The 16,734-nt window shown below is 38.3% G+C and overlaps 1 non-coding gene across 1 annotated transcript; it reads right to left on the bottom strand.

Annotated features, from left to right (window-relative positions):
* Positions 1-15,989: 15,989 nt before the first annotated feature.
* TRNAL-AAG lies at positions 15,990-16,071 on the bottom strand. The gene has a single exon. It is a non-coding gene; the product is annotated as a tRNA-Leu (tRNA).
* Between the last annotated feature and the right edge of the window lie 663 nt (positions 16,072-16,734).

Raw genomic sequence — 16,734 nt, 5'->3', positions numbered from 1 at the left:
GCAAAACATGAACTCGGCCAAGTACAAATGAAGCCGCAGACACTGTGGCAAAATACATAGGCCAAAACAATTTGGCAGATGATATAAAAAACCAGAATGGTCTACATCACCTTGCAAGGCTTTGTCAGAGTTGGTAGAGAACACAGCAGAGACAAATCAGGTCCACAAGCACTGTTAGAGCAATTCTTTACAGGATCAGGGCAGAGAGCTGCAACAGAACTGAATGAAATATCAACAGAAAAATATTTAGGACACCAACTGATTCGAAAAAGAATCCAGCCAGAACTTCTTAAAACATTTCTGTCAGCATTCAGGAAGTTACTGACAATACAGCATAAACAAGCAAAGCTAAATCCAGTAATGTTTTTTCCTTTACGAGAGATTGGTATGTAGACTAACAAGATGTACAAATTAAAAATTGAAGAAGAAAATATTTCCTCATCTTATTACAGACTAGATTATCCATTTTTGTTGAGCCCTTGATCCCTTCAAGAGAATGAAGACATGGAACAGCAGAAGAGAAACACAACAGAGGAAAAATCTAAAAATAGTTCCTGGGGTTGAAGCTCACAGTGTTGCTGGATAAATAAGCTTTTTGCTGTTCCTAGTAAAGAGCCATGGCGTGTGCCCTGAGCTGAGAGCGCAGGTCTCGGGGCTGGCCCCTGGGCTTACGGTGGCCGGCGCTGGGCTGGGCTGGTTTCAGCTCCTGCCTCGGGGCCAAGTGCCTGTTGCCTCCCCTGCCTGAGCCTGAGCTCTGCCAGTGCCTCCCTGGGAAGGGTCTAGAAACACAGTGTCCTACTTGCTGTCTAAGAAACAAGAGCCCTTGGGGAGGCTGAACCTGGGGGAGGCTGTGGGGACACGCTCACGCTCCGCCGGGAGCAGCCAGAAGGCAGCAGGCTGGGGTAAGGAAACATGTAAAAACACACACAAGCAGGTCCCAGGACTAAAGAGGAAGACACCTCTGCCATTAATGTAACCTTTCTCTTAGCAAAGACCTCCAGACACTGACAGCTCATTAAAAACATGCCACCACCTGCAATTCTTCTCAAGAAAAGCTGGAAGTCTCAGCCTTAACACCTAAAAGGACACTGAAAGTGCAAGCACAGCACCAGGAAAAAAGGTAGATACTAGGAAAGTTTTGGGGGTTGGGGCGGGGATTTTTTAGTATAACAATTTAAACTGGTTAGAGAATTTTGTGTTAGAGAATTTGGACTATTAGACTGTTAAAACATTAATTGGACTAACAATAAATCAGCTCCACAGATACAGTGAATTCTTCCTTGCCCAATACCAGGACTTGGAGTGTTACAAGAGTGCACAGAATAAAGATGAAAGAAACCAACTGCCTTGAAATTTGTGTCCATTAGTAAGTTCTCCTTGCTCTAAGATGAAAGAGAAGCAGGACAAGCTCATTGTTAGTAGGAAGTTATCGAATGAGTAATAGAAATAACACTGTATACTCTTGTTGGTCACTGTAAGGGAAAAACATGGATATCTTCACCTATTAATTGACTAAAAAAAACCCCACACCAAACCATGTATAAGAAGAATCACTGTCACAATGGGAGATATTCTTGGAAAGACAGCCAATACCAAATATTTTTATGGTGCATAGATGACACTTTTTATATCAGATAACAGTATGCAAGACTCAGCAAAATTGCAAAGTGCTACCTGCTCTTGTAACAGCAGTCTGTTCAAAACTCAAAGAGTGGTTTATGTACAATAGGTACTAACAAGATATAAGTATTACTTATACGTATACTTAGTATATATACTTATAGTATTAAGTATATACTTAAGTATATACTTAATATACTTCAAACAGAGAATAAAGTTCTAGCTCTAGATTTTTTCTTTTAATATCTATATAGATAGATAGCATTAACAGAAAAATGGCCACACAGTATTTATTGCCACTGCCAGAAAAGAATGCCACTACTTGGCAAAAGAATGGCTGTAAAATTAAATGAAAGCATGAGATATGGTGGTTATGATGCTCCATATCATGGCATACACACGTAACACAAGTGCAGTGGAACAAAATCCAGAGATAAGAGTTTGTAGATGTCATGCAGATGACAGAAATATGATCCGAGACCAGCGGATTTACTGCCTCAGTTTAAATGCACAATGGTTTATTATTTTGTTTACTTAATAGATAAACATAAATAATTGCACTTCTCTCTTACGTTAATACCATTTGTTGATTGTTAATCTTTCTGTATTTGGGTAGGAAAAAAGGTATGGGAAATGTGCCTTTGAAGAATCTGTAGAGAGAGCTGTCTGGATTTCTCTGCCCACATACATGCCATAGGAGAGGACATTAGCAGTCGGAAGCACAACTGTGACTGACTCACTGGATCCTGGTTCTTTTAGGTTTAACTTGATGCACTTGAACACCCAAGTCAGAACTAGAACTCCTTCTATTAACAGTGCAGTCAATTTTTGTAGTATCTCACAGAGTAGCAATCTCAGGAAGCTACGGAGGGCTCAATTCCTTGTTTGCCATTCCCTATCTCCCACCTCTTGGGACAATGTCCAGTGAGGAAGAAAAGATTTTCTACTGGGTACAACTCCCAGCCCATCCTTTAGAAACTGAAACAATAAAGAAAGAAAGTCTATGAGAATGATCTGGTGACTAATTCACTAAGAAATTCACCAGCAAAGAGGAAAATAAAGGAGACTAAAGAAGGCCTGGTCCCCAGTCTCACTGCAATTTATACACAGTATACAGTTTATGAACCTGCATCCTCATTCTCTCCTTTGTTTGTTTACACTTTATGCAGGTCAGGGGAGAAAGAACATATGTTCAGGCTTTGTATCCATCTCCTCAGATGAGTTAAGTGGAAAAACGTCTCATCCCTGACCAGAAAGGCTGATGAATCTCACTTGTGAGCTAAATACTAAACAACATCTTTATTAAGCTATAGAGTATCTTAAGCATGTATGGGTGCAAGCCTTGATGTACATAGGAGTCTGTAATAGTGGAAATTGAGGTGCCTGGAGAATTTAGGCTCCACAGCAGCTAAGCGCTACGAGAAACTCACAGGCAGATACAGGCTCCTGCTGACACAAACAGGCAGTTAATTCTTCAGTGATTCCAGCTCTTGGTTTGTCTCCTAATGGAAAAAAAGTGTTTCCAGATGACATGACCTTTGGTCAGAGACTTTTTACAAAGCTAAGATTTTTTTTTATCATTTACATCATCCATATGTCCTGAGAGGTGCCAAGATTTCAGTTAAATGTGGCCCCAGCAGAGTTGCAATGAGAACCCCACACCATCCCATTTCCAAAGCACCTTTGTCATACAAACACCCCAAGGCACTGTATGCTTCAAAGGAATTTAAGGGAGTCCACGTAAGAGCTATATAAAAAGCAGACTGCCAATCTGACCCTTAAAACAGGTAGCGAGGGAATATTTCCTAGACTTAAAAGTCAGCAAGATCATAGAATCATAGAATAGGTTGGGTTGGAAGGGACCTTTAAAGGTCACTTAGTCCAACGCCCCCCCCTGCAATGAGCAGGGACATCTTCACATAGACCACGTTGCTCAGAGCCCCATCCAACCTAACCTTGAATGTTTCCAGGGATGGGGCATCTACCACCTCTCTGGGCAACCTCTTTCAGTGTTTCACCACCTTCATCATAAAAAAATTCTTCCTTACATCTAGTCTAAATCTATGCTCTTTTAGTTTAAAACCATTACCCCTTGTCCTATCGCAACAGGCTCTGCTAAAAAGTCTGTCCCCATCTTTCTTATAAGCCCCTTTAATTATTGACAGGCCACAATAAGCTCTCCCCGGAGCCTTCTCTTCTCCAGGCTGAACAACCCCAACTCTCTCAGCCTGTCTTCACAGGAGAGGTGTTCCATCCCTCTGACCATTTTTGTGGCCCTCCCCTGGATCCACTCCAACAGGTCCATGTCTTTCCTGTGCTGAGGGCTCCAGCACTGGCTGCAGTACTCCAGGCGTGGTCTCACAAGTGCGGAGTAGATACACATGGTAGAGCAATAACATCCAACTGCACAAATATGTAGATTCAGGGAATGTATTTTAATATATTTTTTTGCTTGGAAAACATGGATCCGATTTAATGTAGCCTCCCTGAGATTCTTTTAAATGTTGCTCTGATTATTCCATCAAACTGATGAACAAAATTTTTGTAAGCAAAATGTTTTTCCTCAAATAAAGTCTCAGTAAAATAAATAGATGTTTTGCTTACAATAGAAGTCCTTATATTTGTTGAACACAGCTTTTATTTTTAATTAATTCATACAATGATTTTAATTAGAATGGTCCAAAACCAGAAATATGGAATACTTCTGATTTAGGGCACCAAAATACAGTACTTCTGCCCTTACCAAATTATCTCTTTTCTATGAAATTGAGGCAAAGAAGTAAAACAGACTCCATGAAAGAGCAAAAGGAAAGTATCTAATTAAACTGACATATATATACTTTTAAAGCTGAGAAATATAAAAAAAAATGCAACTCTTTTTTAGAACAGGCTTTTCAATATAGTCCTTATATAAAGATGAGGAAGGAAACAATGAGCAGCATTTATAACACAAAGCGCAGGCTATCTTTCATGGATGAACAGTGGCATAAGACTTAGAAATGAGAGAAGTTCTAATCAACACTAGAGACAAGGAGAGGGGAAAAAACCCACTATCTCTAAAAGAGTATCAAAGTCCATTTCCTCCACCTTCTGAAGCAGTTGCTGAATCTTTGGCCTGTGTGCATTGTAAAGTGGATGTTCCCGCTGGTAACAAACTGTGAGTTGGGAAACCTAAGATTCAGTTACCAGCCTTGAGAGGGCTCCTGTGTGCTCATGGACAAGGTAACCAATTAATCAGTGCACTACTTTCCCTAACTATTAATTAAAGATAATAACCCTTGCTTTCTTCCTCCCTTACCTACACAAGGACCTGGAACAGCTGACTCAGATCAGGAAGAAATGCCACTAAGCTCTAAGAGCCTTGTGCTTGTCTCAGGAGATACAGAATATCTCTCCAGATTTTCTTATCACATGTACTAGTATCTCATATGAGGAGCCGTCGGTCTCAAATGGGGCATGGATGTGCTATGGAAATACAAAGATTAAATGCTCTATTTGCTGCTTCAGTAGTTTACAGCTTTCACACACAGCAAACAAAAAGTCATTGTTCATGCTAAGTATTAAAGGTTACACTAAATGTATACAGGTTTATACAAATGGCCAAGGACGCTTTTTTCACCCAGACATTCATAACAACTCTGCTTCACTATTGCCTGATATTTTACCATCAATTTAAACAAAACCTCTGGCTAACAACACCCAGCTGCACTGGCTGACCAGTAGAAGGCACAAACACCATCCTTGAAATTGTGCCATAAGAGGAGTTACTTCACGGAGAATTCCTCTGACGCACAGTAACATTAGTGTGTCTGAGGGGTAGCAGGAACAGCTCTATTTACCTTCTTTGCTTCGGATGTTTGTGAGCAGTAAAAACACAGCATCACCCAGAGAAATGAAAAAAAATGTTGTATGTATATTAAGAGGAAAAATCTTTTTTCATAGGTCTTCTATGTTTTATAGACAATCATTTACTTAGAAATAGTTCTTGCAGTGAATTTTTACAGCCACAGCTTAGGCCGTGCTTCTGTGGATAAATGGTTAAGAGCTATTTTTCCATAAAGTAGCAAGAGAGAAAACCCATAAAATTTGTCATCAGGCTTCAAAAGTGTGCTATTTTCAAACAGTACAAATTGTGACTGGCTCAGCACCATATGGTATTTAATTTTCTCTAATGTATGCATGTGCACAAATTGCATTTAGGTAACTGGAATGCTGTCAGTCTGAAGATAATTCTACACAAACTCTAACAGGTAGAAAGCAAAGGTCTCTGATAATATCTGAATCATTTCAAAAGATGGACTTTTTATTCATGCACCATTCAAGTAAACATGAAGAAATGTTAAGAGCTAGGTTCTTGGCTAGATCTGAGATTTTATTTCTGAACCGTGGCTTGATTCAAAAAAGAAATGCTCAGAATAAATATATGTGGTATTCAAAACCATCTTCCTGGATTTTTATTATATACAGCTTTCATGGAAAACTGATGAGTTGCTCCCACTAAGAATTATGTCTGTATTGTACCCTGCCATAGTAACATGACACAATGTGGTACAAATTCAGGAGAAATCTGTGAAAATTTTTTCTGCTTTAGGTATGATTATTCTGTAAATATTTGTGCTGTATTTCCTTCCTTTTGTTCTTTGAAAGTTTTAGGAAGTAAAACACAGTAGCCAGATCTTAAGCAGGGGCTATGCATACAGCTTCACTGCCTTCTTTACAACTATACCCTCATGTACAATCTGAGAGTCAGCTTGACACCATTTAAGTGTGAATATATGAACTGACTATATGATTTCTATCATCTACTTTATTTTAAAACCACCTTTTTGTTTACTTTATTCCTTAAGAATGATTGAAGACCAGTCAGTTAAAACTGCACCTGAGTCATATTTTAGAACGAACATAGTTTGCTTGCAGAGAAGTTATATTAGCCTAGATACTCAGAAATCACTACTGTGATAAAATTACTTTGCTGACTTGAGAGAGAGGATCATGGCTGACGTAGAGCAGTGTCAGTTGAACCTATGATTGCCTCTTTCACCAACTTAAATCCCAGTCACCCAATCACAAAATAAATGTCAGGAATAGAATCAAAATTTGGTCAGAAAGAAAAAAAAATAGAAATGGACATTTGATGTGTACTACAGTGATACAATGGAGAGGACACAAGTAACAGGTGAAAAAACAATCTTAGCTGATAGCTGGTGAAGAGATGCTCTGCTTTGTACTTAGGATAGTGCCCATTGCAGCTGTCTGTCACACAGTCACAAAAAAAACTTAAGACAGTGAAGAATAAAATGACACCCATCAGTGGAATGCAAATGAAACATGAGAAAGCTTGGAAGGAATGGAAATGTGAAATGTAGTGATGGCACTTGTATTAGAAGCTGTGAGCCAGTGACAAATGACCAAAATCAGAATAATGTGCTCTGCCCTGCCACTTAGCCAAGAGCAGCACCCTCCTTTCAAACTCTGAAAGGGATATGATCTGGAAATAGAAGGGAATTCTATCCAAACTTTGGGTGGTCATCAATGATTAGCAGTTGACCTTGAACTTTCCATTTACATAGGCCGTTTTATAAACATGATTTGGAGGAGAAGCTACACTTTGCTTTTCTTTATAGCTATGAACACTTAGATACCATAGCAGTGATTTAGAAAAACTAATTTTATTGAAATATAAAATGCTATATTATTAACATATATTCAGAATGGAAGTTAGCATTATGCTATTGAATATGATTACCCTAGTACTGTGTATAAAATGAAAGGCAACAAAGCCCTAAGCCAAGACAGGGTATTTAAGTGGGTTGATTTCTCTGAGGTGGTAAGAGACAGTCCATAAATATGTTGCATCTGAATTGATAAGTAGGAAGAGGATCGCAAACATGCAATAGGCAAAAATTCTTGACTTCTCAGCAGTAGGTAACACTGATCTAAGGTCAGTAAGGCTTAAAGGTCTGAAAATGAATGATAGAGTAAGTCTGGGTCACACAGCAACTTCTCAATAACTTTATTATGTTGCTGATAGATGTCCATAGAGGAAATGTTTGAAAACACTACTATCCCAGCTGCTCCTCTGTAGTCTTTGAGGAAGAATGTATGTGTGGAACTCCTATTCTTTTTCAAGGCAAAGTCACTCCTGCTAGCTCATGCCATCTGCAATGGCAGTGTCAACTGATGTGACAGATTTTCCACTAAAACTAATAAGGAATACGCACATATCTTTCATAAGCCCTGCTGTGGGCAGTCATGTCCAGCAGAAAGCTAATGACAAGTAGCCAAAGAGGAAGAGATAAAAGGTGGGAGACTCAGCATAACGGTTTGCAAAATGGATATACATATAAATCTTTACAGACAAAAATTGTAGCTATGTGCATTTGGGGATCAAGATAAATAATGAATGTGATATCAGTTATATTTCTCAGAAATTCTTAGTAGTTTTTTAAGTTAGGTTGGAATACTTCAAATTGATTAATCTGAAAACAGTATAATATAACCTAAATAAGAGACATTAAAAAGCTTTTGAGGTACACTGAAATATGAAACAACATAACTGTATGCAAGAATCACTTTACCCTTTTTGCTTGTTCATGTGAATTTATCACAAGTTTCATAATATTTGCTATAGTTAAAATCTTCTGGAATCATCTGACCACTTGGAACCCCAGCATTTGCTAAAAATAAGTAGATGTCATCTGATTATGAAGAAAAGCCAAGACAAAAAAAAAAATCAACCAAGTACACATTAAGAGCTTACAGATGGTAAACTCCTTTAATTATTGTGAAGGTTAGGCAGACAAAAAAAAAAGATTTCTGAAGTCAGCTAGTGAAACGAACCAAGCTTCTCTCATACCCTTCTTGCAATCCTTTGGGAACAAACGGTGAAATAGAGATTCTGTACTGATGTATATAGCACATTGAGACATAAAGGAGGACTCAGGACAAAATAATTTTGCATAAGGTGAATATATTATTTTAACTGAAGTTCACTGTAAAAGGAACAGAGAAGGTTCCCATCTGAATCCCTTGACAGGTTTGGGGATGAAGGGTCTCAGGAGAGGTCATACCTGAAGTTGAACTAATGTGATTATACACAAAGAGACAAAATGAATGTCAGCAACTCACCAGAACTAGGTGGTATTCATCTAAGAGTTCAAATGAACTTAATGATAAAATAGATTAATTACTAAACATAGCATGCAACCTCTCACTTAAAGCTCAGTACATGAAGGCTAGAGGTAGTAGTCATGATACTGGTCTTAAAAAAAAAAAAAAAAAAACAAAAAAAACCAAAAAACCCACAAAAAACCTTCCATAGCAAGCAAATCAGTAGAAAGCATAAATTACTGAATGTCTCTGTAAATATGTTTGTGAAAATTAAATCCAGAGACTTCTGTGAAGAGAAGCTCTGCCCCAGAAGTATACTGATACTATTTGACAAAGTCAGCAATCACAGAAATTGAAATGATTAATACAGCCTGTCTGGATTTCCAAAAGACTTTTCACAATGATCTTCACTGCAGACTCTTAAGGAAAACAAGCAGCCATCACATCAGTGCAGGGGATCCTTACATAGACAAATGTGATGAATAAATGGTTAAGAGATCAGAAATAGAAAGTAGGAGGGAAATGTTAATTCCTGTGCTGCAGGGATATCAGTAGTAGAGTTCTGTGCTATTCAACACCTTCATAATTAACCTGGTAAGGACACTGAAGAAGGGACTGTGCTTCTGATGATGCAAAGTAATTCAAGATACTAAGGATGATGATGGCAGATTATGAAGGATCTTACAAACTGAGTAACTGGATATACAAATGGCAGTTGAAATTCAGTGCAGGTAGGTGTAAATTGATACACACAGTGAAAAGCAATCCTAGGTTCACATACAAAACAAGAGGCTTTCAGCTGACTAATAGCACTCAGAAGCAAAACTTTGGGGTTATTATAAACCATTCTATGAAAGCTATCCAGCTAAGTGCTGGATAACATTAAATTAAAAAAAAAAAAATCAATTACCTATGCAATGTTCTTGTTATCCCAAATGTTCTTTCTTAGGAAAGAAGGTAGCTCCTTACCCAGCAGGTAGAACTGTAGTACTTCTTGCCAAAGGATTTTGTGAATGAAAATGATTTCTTAGAAGACATTCATGAGAGGCCACCGAGAGAAACTGCAAGAGATTCCGGCATCCTCCGCAGCTGAGAATAGTTGGAGTGTTTTAGGGACTATTACCCAGTATGTTTGTCCTTCTCTTATTCTTCCTCATGTGTCCACTTCCTGCAGACTTACCTACCTCCACTAGATCTTTGGTCTGAACCAGCATGCTGCTCTTATATTCATATATTAACTTCATTTTATAACCCATTTTAAAAAGATTGGAATAGCAACAATATACAACAAAATCATGTGGTAGTCTATATAGCATATTTAGGAAAGCAATCACTCATGTTTTCTCTACTAGTGACTCCCCATGCCCAGAAGACCTGCTTCCATTTTAAGTGGTAGCATGCAAAAGAATAATTTTGGAAATCCCTGAAACATTAACTTTTATCAAGAAAACATGCAACAGCAGATCTGAGAACTTAGGGGAAGGATGGGATGTTTTAAAAAGGCTTACAGTGAGAAAGGACAAGACCTCTTTTCTTTAATATACACCTAACTCAAGACTCAAATACAAAATAAAAGCATGCTCAGCAGAGACTGCAGTAGGCCAAAAAAGTCTTGAGTTAATGAGCCTTTGTTTTAAATGATCATGATCATGTTTAAAGAAATTGTCTTAAAGAAATCCCCCAAAAATGACAACACATCGACAAGAACAATGATTTACTGGAAATAACCAATAAGATTCTCCTCAGAGAGTCTACTGTGCAGAAGACTAAGTAAAGGCTAAAGTAGCTAATACTTTTCTCCAACATGTATAGCAAAATGTATAGTCAGCATTTTATAATCTAAAATGCATTGGAGATAAAAGGCTAATGTCAGAAAGAAATATCGGAAGATGGAGATATAGATCTGTATCAAAGCAACAAAGAGGTGTTGCTTTTGTTAAATAATTTGGTACTTTTGTACCTTGAATTGTGTGGGGGTTTTCTCTTGACATTGCTCTTTTTTGTGACTGGTAGAAAAAAGAAGAGAGAAATAAATGGAATATAATGATATCCTAAATACCATCCTTCAAAGCAGATTCACAGGCTGTTTGATTTTCTAGATTTCAGATGGTTTCTTGGCTTTCATTTGCTTGTCGGTTTTCCTTCTAGAGGACTTTAAACCTGTATAAATATGAGCAAAAATAACCAAACCAGTCTAGTATGTTGGTATTTTTTTGTAGAATAGCTTCCCACTGGCAAAACATGTTCTTTAACATCAAGCTGTACTTATTAAAGTCACAAAGCCTCACATACTGTAGGGTTTATCACTAAAGACATACACAGAGTTCTTTAGAATATTATCCTGCTAGTGAACGAGAGTATTCTAATTATATTCTATATAAAAAGTCACAAACTTCATATTCACCAAAGGCAACTTTAGACATAGTCCTCCTAGACTTGAATTTAAGGGACAACTCCAAATTACAGAAGCTACATCTCTCCAAATTCTGTTTAAAATTCATTATATCTAATTACCAGAGGGATCTTGGACTAGGTGTTTCTGATGAAGCTATTGTACTTTGTGTCTAATAGAGTGAGCTCTACTTTAAATTTTATATCCTTGGTCACAATCTGGCTTCCTGATATATAAAAAGGACAGCACAACATGTTGTCAGAAGAGACCATAACCCACGCAAAGCAAGGATTTGCTGTTTTATTTGAAACCCTGTCAGTATGTGAAAGTCAAAAGAAAAATGAAGAGTACCTAGAAAACATTCTTATCTTTATCTCGATGAACTTGCTGAGGATTGGAAATAATAGAAACAAGATTTCCACATCCATGTGAATGCCTTGGGGGAAAATAACACAGAAGAGGACCTACCTCTTTCATTGCACACAGTGGGGAAGGAAGTCCTGGAAGTCTTAACTCATTTTATTAGAAACCAACTGAAAATATGCCACTTCTTAGAATGAAATCCTAATACTTAGGAACTACTGTAATCCAAGAAAACAACTGAAACACTGCTGAAAACAACCTAAAAAGAAAATAGTGAAGGAACTCCAATTAGAATTCACAAAAAAAAGGTGTTACAAAAACATCACTAAGTCAAACATATGGGTTAACAGTTTCATCAAAATTAGGAAGATAAACAGCAGATAAGAAATTCTGTATTAACAAGCATTCACAAGAGAATATCAGGTTTATCTTGAGGTAGCATCATCCTATCTGCACACTAGTTGATATACAGCACCAACAAGCTGATAAAAATATTTTTACTGAGAACAAGGACAGGTCCTGGCAAGCCAGATTACATAATTAGTCAGCTGAACTGAGCCATTTCAAACCCTACACAGTAGCTACAAGATAATTCATTTACCTCTTGCAATAAACTGATATAGGGAACGTTTTAATAAAAGAGCAAAGAGATACTTGCAGATATTTCAAGCAGACACATGATGACGTGATAATGGCTGTGTCAGCCGCAGATGAAAGCAGAGGAAAATGATGACAAGGACACAAGGATTATATACTAAGTTCATTCTCAGAAGGCCCCATCCATGACAAAAACATTCAAATACATGGGACACATATAATCATCAAGCCATTTAAGAACATATGAAGCTGTAGCTGACATGAAAAGCCTCCCAGAAATGTGTAGAAGATCCTTGAGAACTTGCTGTACAGTACTGCACAGGTGAAACAGCTTTAACTGCTCCTCTAAAATTGTTTTGAGAGACCACAAATTTGCAACACTCATGAAAAAAAACCAATAAAATATTGCAGAGAATACAGACAACACTCTGACATGCCCCAGTACTCACATTTAATGTTCCTACTAAGCCAGTCACCACTCAAGCAAACAAGATCAAATATGATTTAGGAGCCTGTCTCCAAGTGGAAGCTTTGATTCATACGTCTTTTGTGCTCTGACAGAGAGAAAAGAAAATGATGCGCAAATTGAGAAGAGTCTACTAGCACTTGTATTTGCCACAATGATATTTCATAAATACTCATATGTGTTAGATCACACACAATGTAGATGATAATCTTAAAATATCTTGCAAGAACATTTAACTGCTATCTTAGATATTTCATTTTCAGAAATAGTTTTCAAATATCACATAACCCGGAAACTCTAATTGCAAATAAAATCATCCAGAATAATACAGGAATCAGAAAAAGTAATCTATGTCGTTGAGTCAATCCTTGTATTTATTTCAGATCTGGTCTACAAAGGTGCAAGATGGCCATTTTGAGAAACCCTGACATCAACCTTATTTGACTATGAAACCTATGATGACTTCATAATAAAATTTGCTGAAGTCTGATCATTTGTTGCTAACAATAAAAACTTTTTACAGAAATCACGTAAAACTATCAGAAAAACAAATGTTGAGATGGACAGATGGGCTGGTCTAATGTGACTCAGCGTACAGAACAATTTTTGCATGAGATCTTCATGGTCTCAAAAGGTCCTTATCTGTCCAATTACACAAAATAGCTGAAGGGGGGTTTTGTCTGGTTGGTTGGGGGGTTTTGTTTGTTTGTTTTTCACTTTGTTTTTACTCTGGCACATAAACACCCATTTAAGGATTATTTTTTTTCCACTTTCCAAAACTTTAGTCTCTCCCAGACGTTCTGCCATTGCTAAACGGAGTGTTCTGTCTTCAACACATGGCAGCCCAAAATAGGTATTGAGTGATCTCCTTCTGCAAGCAGAAAAATGCTTGACTTTTTGAATTATTTTAGAAGAAAATCACTCATGAATACTCCCAATCTAATGAAATGACTGAAAGACTGTTCAGATGGTACAACCTATGATTTGCAATGTGGCTGCATCAGGCAGCAGAAGTATTCTGGCTCTTTTAAAGCTGAGAAATTAAATAGGTAGGAAACTGTGTCCTGCACAGTCACTGGTTGATAGGAGATTGAACAATGCTTTTGTCCCGTTACTCCTGTAACCCACTGACTCCAGAGAGCTCATGATGGGTTAAAGCACTTACAGTAAAGACTGCAATGATAATGTGATCAGACAGCAGAGATAGTCTTTTTCATCCTGAAGATTAAATACATGTGGAAACAATACATATAATTGACGGTTCTGAAGGTCACAGCTGAGTGGTGAAAGGTACACTTCTACAAACTGGCAGCTGAGACTGGGACAAATTAGGACAGTGAGAAAAAGATGAGAAGTGCTTCTGTCTGAGGAATGAGATGATCACGTGAGTATCACAATAGAACATTAACAGAATCTGAAGAAAATCAAGAATTAGGTGTGCTTGCCAGTCTAATATGAAGAGTTGCTGGACATCTGGAGCTGTTTGGCTGTGTTTTCTCCTTTTGACTGACACAAAGAGCTATTAATCATAATGTTGTCTTAATTAATATAATAATCTCTTCTTGCCTCAGGTTAGATGGTGAAGATATTGAGAAGCTGTTTAACAGGAGGGTTTTTAGGAACATAGAAAGGAAATTCAGTACATTGTCCTACGTTTTCTTTAAAAATAGCTATGTGTAATCACCAGAACACTACTGTTGGGGGAAATGTCTCACATGATTTAGGTGCTGACTGAGTCTTCTGCACTGCAGTACTGTTAAAAGGTATTACTGCCTGCCATCTAATAGGGAGCTCTGGTCTAAACTTAAATAGCCTTAATGTCATTATGAGTTGCTCACACAGTGAAGGTATGACATTTAGAAGCAGACACTGTCTCTCTTTCTTTTTCTGTGTAACTGCTGGCAAGTCTGGAAACTGCTGCCATAGGGTGATACCACAATTACAAAAACAAATGACTTTATTCCTTCCTGAAGGACTTTATTAGCTTATTTAATAGTAGTTGTAGTACCATCTAATTGACAAGACACAGAGCTGTGATTCCAGACACCTGGGCTATGCTCCTTTCATTTGGGCTAACAGGATGGCTTTCCATCAGTGACAACAGCCCAGTACTTTCAGAAATGTTCTTTGCTGCCATATTCTCTACAGCATAATTTGGGATATTCTATGACCTTTAATTAATGAAAACAAAACTATATTTTCAAATACTTTGTAAGCAACTGGAAATACAAACTTTCCACAGCCAAGTAAAAGTAGTGGAGATGTCTTTAGAGGCATCTGTGGAGGTGGGGAAAGAGAAGAAGATGGAAGATAACATTAAAAAAACCAGCCAGGCAGGGAAGGAGGGTGAGAGCAGGGGAGGGAGGGCAGGAATGGGACAGTAGTCCAGGGTCTGTGGCAAACAGTAAAGAAGAATATTTAGAGGTGTCAGAGAAGTAAAGGTGTCTCCAGTGACAAGATCATTTGAATTTTAAAATAGGGTCTCTGTAGCCAGTTAGGTAAGGAGATGCCAAGGAAGGGGATGGGAAAGAGTTAAGGATGAAAGGAATTTTTTAGGATGGATCTACCTTCGAATATCATGAGCACTGGAAGGCTAGCACAAGTTGCTGCCATTTTAAGCAGTAAGTGCGTGCTCTGTGCCAGTCAGCCATATTTTGAGATCAAATTCCTGTAAAAGCAGGTATTTAGGCCTGTATGGGGTATTATTGCACATTCACAGGAAGAATTCAAGTGATTCCTGCAAAGACAGAAAGCTCAGTTTTTGAGAGAGAGTAATTCTGCAAGAAGGTCTGATTTCTTAGACTGATTGACTTGGCATATAAGTGTGGGAAGAAAGTTATTTGTGACACCTGTATCTGGAAGTTGACAGTAACCCTGAGGTGATGGGCTCGCTTCAAAATTCATATATGATGTCAGTGCAGAGCTAGTGCACTAACTGGGGAAGCTGGTTACCCAGGTTGTCCCTGCAGACCAAGTTGTGGGAAATCAGCTTAGATGACAGTGTTTCATAGGACTTTTCATGTCTCTGTTAGGAAAGCAGATTGCCTCAGTTGAGCTGAGCATAGAGTCATGAAGTCCACATAATAGAATAGAAAAGACTATTTCAGTTGAAAGGGACCTACAACAATCATCTAGTCCAATGGCCTGACAAAAAGATGACATGTGTCACTATTAAGGGCATTGTCCAAACACCTCTTAAACACTGACAGTGACAGGCATAGACCACCTCTCTGCAAACCTGTTGCAAGCGCATCAATGCTGAATACAGCAGGATGTTCTTACTTGCTGGCTATACTGTTTTGCTCTCTTGGCTACCCCCGACTCCTATTGAGCCTGCTGTCGCCCAGCACCCCCAGATCTCTTTCTGCAGGGCTGCTCTCCAGCCACTCCTCTCCCACTGTATACTTGTGCCCGACTTTCCTCTGCCCTAGAAAATATTCCTGGCAGCGGTGGGATTCGAACCCACGCCTCCGAAGAGACTGGAGCCTTAATCCAGCGCCTTAGACCGCTCGGCCACACTACCCAGCTGCAAACGCATTTTCCCTCTCCAGCAACTATAGCCTCCAGCCAAAATGCAACTCTGCAGGATGTTTTGAAACAAATAATTCCCATCCATGACTTAAATATAGTAGGAAAAAGGACCAATAATGGCTCTTTCTATAGGTAGAGACAGACACTGCTTGCAGTGCACCACATATTTCTAGTCCCCTCGTTAGCTGTCAGAGAACATCAGCTGGAAAGTTCTAGAAATATCTCCTTGCCTATGAACCCATGATCCCTTCCCAAGAAAAGAAGGGCGATGGTATATTTTGGGGAGGAATGTGTGTTGACTTTGCATTCAACTTTATATTTTCAAATTTTTGGAGTGTAGTGAGAATGGGGCAATGAAACATCTGTCCCTTCATGCAAAAACATGAGGCTACAAATACATATTGACCTGGTAGAAGGTCAACTGCAACAGCTATAAGATGTTGTCCCCTGGATTTGAGTACCATCTACAGAAAAGAGTGGGACCAAATGATCAGAAATATATTTTTTTTCTAGTGTTAACCTCTATTATTCTATGTAATCTACCAGAGTCTGCCAATTATGTCCTCACATGTTTTTGTTAAACTTCCTTAGGCTATCTCAACTTCTAAGTGCATGCATTTATCCATATATCTGCTTATCCAAATTAGAGGATACA

This window comes from Haliaeetus leucocephalus, unplaced genomic scaffold (assembly GCF_000737465.1).
Source record: "Haliaeetus leucocephalus isolate CR32 unplaced genomic scaffold, Haliaeetus_leucocephalus-4.0 Scaffold751, whole genome shotgun sequence".
Lineage (NCBI taxonomy): Eukaryota > Metazoa > Chordata > Aves > Accipitriformes > Accipitridae > Haliaeetus > Haliaeetus leucocephalus.
Note: the sequence above shows the minus strand (reverse complement) of the source record. Positions and strands in the feature narration are given on the sequence as shown.